Consider the following 5772-nt stretch of genomic DNA (forward strand, 5'->3'; position numbering starts at 1 on the left):
TTTTATGTGAATTAAAATGTCGCGGAAGGTTCTATGGAAGGTTCTAGAAGGTTCTAGAAAAGTCCGGAAGAAACCACCAAGGAAGGTGGAGTCCACATGGGACTCCACCTCCATGGCCGGCCAACCCTAGTGGGGGAGGAGTCCCAAGTGGACTCCCCCTTAGGGGGCCGGCCACACCCCCATATGGGAGGTGGAAATCCCACCTTTGGTGGGAGTCCTAGTTGGGCTAGGTTTCCCCTTTTTATGGGAGGTTTTTGGTTCGGGTCTTATTCGAAGACTTGGAGACCAACTCTTGGGAATCCACCTATATAATGAGGGGCCAAGGGGAGGGGGCTGGCCACCCGAAGCACCACAAGGTGGCCGCACCACTAGATGGCCGGCGCCCCCCTCCCAAACCCTAGCCGCCCCCTCTCTCCTCTATAGTTCCCGCACGCTTAGCGAAGCTCCGCCGGACTTCTCCACCACCACCGACACCACGCCGTCGTGCTGTCGGATTCAAGAGGAGCTACTACTTCCGCTGCCCGCTGGAACGGGGAGGTGGATGTCGTCTTCATCAACAACCGAACGTGTGACCGAGTACGGAGGTGCTGCCCGTTCGTGGCGCCGGAACCGATCGTGATCAAGATCTTCTACGCGCTTTTGCAAGCGGCAAGTGAACATCTACCGCAGCAACAAGAGCCTCCTCTTGTAGGCTTTGGAATCTCTTCAAGGGTGAGACTCGATAATCCCCTCGTTGCTACCATCTTCTAGATTGCATCTTGGCTTGGATTTCGTGTTCGCGGTAGGAAAATTTTTGTTTTCTATGCTACGTTATCCTACAGTGGTATCAGAGCCATGTCTACGCATAGATGGTTGCACGAGTAGAACACAATGGTTTGTGGGCGTTGATGCTTTTGTTATCTTTAGTTGAGTACTTTGCATCTTTGTGGCATAGTGGGATGAAGCGGCTCGGGCTAACTTTACATGACCGCGTTCATGAGATTTGCTCCACGCTCAACATGCAACTTGTATTGCATAAGTGGCTTTGCGGGTGTCTGTCTCTCCTACTATAGTGAAGATTCAATTTATTCTTCTATTGACAACACTAGTATCACTGTTGTGGTTCATGTTTGTAGGTAGATTGGATCTTACTCGAAAACCCTAAACCACGTAAAATATGCAAACCAAATTAGAGAACGTCTAACTTGTTTTTGCAGGGTTTGGTGATGTGATATGGCCATGATGTGATGATGACTATGTATGAGATGATCATTATTGTATTGTGGCAACCGGCAGGAGCCTTATGGTTGTCCTTAAATTTCATGTTGAGTAGTATTTCAAAGTAGTTGTAATAGTTGCTACATGGAGGACAATCATGAAGACGGTGCCATTGACCTTGGTGCTTCGCCGACGATGATGGAGATCATGCCCGTTGATGATGGAGATCATGTCCGTGCTTTGGAGATGAAGATCAAAGGCGCAAAGACAAAAAGGGCCATATCATATCACATATGAACTGCATGTGATGTTAATCCTTTTATGCATCTTATTTTGCTTAGATCGCGACGGTAGCATTATAAGATGATCCCTCTCACTAAAATCTCAAGATAATAAAGTGTTCATCCTTAGTAGCACCGTTGCCAAGACTTGTCGTTTCGAAGCATCTCGTGATGATCGGGTGTGATAGAATCAACAAGTGCATACAACGGGTGCAAGCCAGTTTTGCACATGCGGATACTAAGGTGGCCTTGACGAGCCTAGCATGTACATACATGGTCTCGGAACACGTGATACCGAAAGGTAGAGCATGAATCATATGATTGATATGATGAACACTTTGAATGTTCGCCATTGAAATCACACCTTGTCTCGTGATGATCGGACTTAGGTGCGGTGGATTTGGTTCGTCTGATCACTAAGACAATGCGAGGGATATTGTTTTGAGTGGGAGTTCACCTAGTTTTTTAATTATATTGAATTAAAATTTGAACTCAATTTGTCATAAACATTAGTCTAAACTATTGCAAATATGTTGTAGATATGGCGTCCCCAATCAATTTTAACCAGTTCCTAGAGAAAGAAAAGCTTAAGAGCAACGGTAGCAACTTCACCGACTGGTTCCGTCATGTGAGGATTTTCCTCAATGGCGGAAATCTGCAATATGTGCTTGATGCACCGCTAGGTGACCCTCCTGCATAAACTGAAACCGATGAAGTAAAAGCTGTTTACGCAACTCGGAAAACTCGGTACTCTCAAGTTCAGTGTGCCATCTTATGCAGTCTGGAAGCCGATCTTCAAAAACGTTTTGAGCACCACGATCCACATGAGTTAATCAATGAGTTGAAGACTATTTTTGAGACTCATGCGGCCGTGGAATGCTATGAAGCATCGAAACACTTCTTCAGCTGCATGCTGGAAGAAGGCAGCTCCGTAAGTGAGCACATGCTCGCCATGACCGGGCATGCGAAGAAACTCAGTGACTTGGGAATAGTGATTCCTAATAGACCGGGGATTAATCGTGTCCTTCAATCACTGCCACCTAGTTACAAGAACTTTGTGATGAACTACAATATGCAGAACATGAACAAAGAGTTACCTGAACTCTTCTCCATGCTAAAATCTGCTGAGATTGAGATCAAGAAAGAGCACCAAGTGTTGATGGTCAACAAGACCACCAGCTTCAAGAAACAGGGCAAGTCTAAAGGCAAGAACAGGAAGAGTGGCAAGAAAGCTGCCACACCTCCTGTGAAACCTAAGACTGGCCCTAAGCCTGATGCTGAGTGCTATTACTGCAAGGAGAAGGGACACTGGAAGCGTAATTGCTCCAAGTATTTGGCGGATCTGAAGAGCGGCCTTGTCAAGAAGAAGAAAGAAGGTATATCTGATATACATGTTATAGATGTTTATCTTACTGGTTCTCGTACTAGTACCTGGGTATTTGATACTGGTTCGGTTGCTCATATTTGTAACTCGAAACAGGAACTAAAGAATAAACGAAGACTACTAAAGGATGAAGTGACCATGCGCGTTGGAAATGGATCCAAAGTCGATGTGATCGCTGTCGGCACACTTCCTCTACATCTACCTTCGGGATTAGTTTTAAGCCTAAATAATTGTTATTTTGTACCCGCGTTGAGCATGAACATTATATCTGGATCTTGTTTAATGCAAGACGGTTATTCATTCAAGTCTGAGAATAATGGTTGTTCTATTTTTATGAATAATATCTTTTATGGTCGAGCACCTGAAAAGAATGGCTTATTTCTGTTAGATCTCGATAGTAGTGATACACATATACATAACATTGATGCTAAGCGAATTAAATTGAATGATAATTCTACTTATATGTGGCAATCGCTGCCTTGGTCATATTGGAGTGAAACGCATGAAGAAACTCCATATCGATGGATTACTTGAATCACTTGACTTTGAGTCACTTGATAGATGCGAAGCATGTCTAATGGGAAAAATGACTAAGACTCCATTCTCTGGTATTATGGAGCGAGCTACTAACTTATTGGAAATCATACATACCGATGTGTGCGGACCAATGAGCGTAGCATCGCGCGGTGGTTATCATTATGTTCTAACCTTCACAGATGATCTGAGTAGATATGGGTATATCTATTTCATGAAACATAAATCCGAGACTTTTGAGAAGTTTAAGGAATTCCAAAGTGAAGTAGAAAATCAACGTAACAAGAAGATTAAATTTCTATGATCTGATCGCGGAGGTGAATATCTGAGTTATGAGTTTGGCATGCATTTAAAGAAATGCGGAATACTTTCACAATTGACACCGCCGGGTACACCACAACGTAACGGTGTGTCCGAACGTCGTAATCGAACTCTCTTAGATATGGTTCGTTCTATGATGTCTCTTACTGATTTGCCGTTATCATTTTGGAGTTATGCATTAGAGACAGCCGCATTCACTTTAAATAGAGCACCATCAAAATCCGTAGAAACGACACCGTATGAATTATGGTTTAATAAAAAACCTAAGCTGTCGTTCCTGAAAGTTTGGGGTTGCGAAGCCTATGTAAAGAAGTTACAACCGGACAAGCTAGAACCCAAAGCGGAGAAATGCGTCTTCATAGGATACCCTAAGGAAACTATAGGGTACACTTTCTATCACAGATCTGAAGGCAAAATCTTTGTTGCTAAGAACGGAACCTTTCTTGAGAAAGAATTTCTCACTAAAGAAGTGACTGGAAGAAAAGTAGAACTCGATGAGATTGATGAATCTATACTCGTTGATCAGAGTAGCGCAGTACCGGAAGTTGTACCAAGATCGCCTACTCGACAACAGAGGAAGCTAATGATAATGATCATGAAACTTCGAACGAGGAAACTACCGAACCTCGCAGATCGACAAGGAACGTGCCACTCCTGATTGGTATGATCCTTGTCTAAATGTCATGATTGTGGATAACAATGATGAGGACCCTGTGAAGTATGAAGAAGCGATGATGAGCCCAGATTCCAACAAATGGCAAGAAGCCATGAAATCCGAAATGGGATCCATGTATGATAACAAAGTATGGACTTTGGTAGACTTACCTGATAGCCGAAAGGCTGTTGAGAATAAATGGATCTTCAAGAGAAAAACAGATGCTGATGGTAATATTACTGTCTATAAAGCTCGACTTGTCGCAAAGGGTTTCCGACAAATTCAAGGAGTTGACTACGATGAGACTTTCTCACCTGTAGCAAAGCTAAAATCTGTGAGGATTTTGTTAGCAATAGCTGCATTTTTCGATTATGAGATTTGGCAGATGGATGTCAAAACGGCGTTCCTTAATGGAGACATTGAGGAAGAGTTGTATATGGTACAACCCAAAGGTTTTGTCGATCCTAAAAATGCTGACAAAGTATGCAAACTTCAGCGTTCAATTTATGGACTGAAGCAAGCATCGAGAAGTTGGAACCGACGCTTTGATAAGGTGATCAAAGACTTCGGGTTTATACAGTGTCATGGAGAGGCCTGTATTTACAAGAAAGTGAGTGGGAGCTCTGTAGCATTCCTGATATTATATGTAGATGACATATTATTAATTGGGAATGATATAGAACTATTAAGCAGTGTAAAGGGTTATTTGAATAATAGTTTTTCAATGAAAGACCTTGGTGAAGCATCATATATATTAGGCATCAAGATTTATAGAGATAGATCAAGACGTCTAATAGGGCTATCACAGAGTACATACCTGGACAAGATTCTAAAGAAGTTTAGAATGGACGAAAGTAAGAAAGGATTCTTACCTATGTTACTAGGCAAGGTCTTGAGTAAGACTCAAGGTCCGGCTACGGCAGAAGAAAGAGAAAGGATGAGTCGTATCCCCTATGCCTCGGCAAGAGGCTCTATCATGTATGCCATGCTATGTACAAGACCGGATATAGCACATGCTGTTAGTTTGACTAGCAGATATCAAAGTGATCCAGGAATGGAACACTGGACAGCGGTCAAGAATATCCTGAAGTACTTGAAAAGGACTAAGGATATGTTTCTTTGTTATGGAGGTGACCAAGAGCTCGTTGTAACAAGTTACACCGATGCAAGTTGGAACACTGATCCTGATGACTCTAAGTCACAATCTGGGTACGTGTTTATATTGAATGGTGCTGCAGTAAGCTGGGCAAGCTCGAAGCAGTGCACGGTGGCGAAATCATCAACAGAATCGGAGTACATAGCGGCTTCAGAGGCTTCATCAGAAGCGGTATGGATGAAGAGGTTCATTATAGAGCTCGGTGTGGTTCCTAGTGCATTGGACCCACTAGTCATATATTGTG

This window comes from Lolium perenne, chromosome 5, assembly GCF_019359855.2.
Source record: "Lolium perenne isolate Kyuss_39 chromosome 5, Kyuss_2.0, whole genome shotgun sequence".
Lineage (NCBI taxonomy): Eukaryota > Viridiplantae > Streptophyta > Magnoliopsida > Poales > Poaceae > Lolium > Lolium perenne.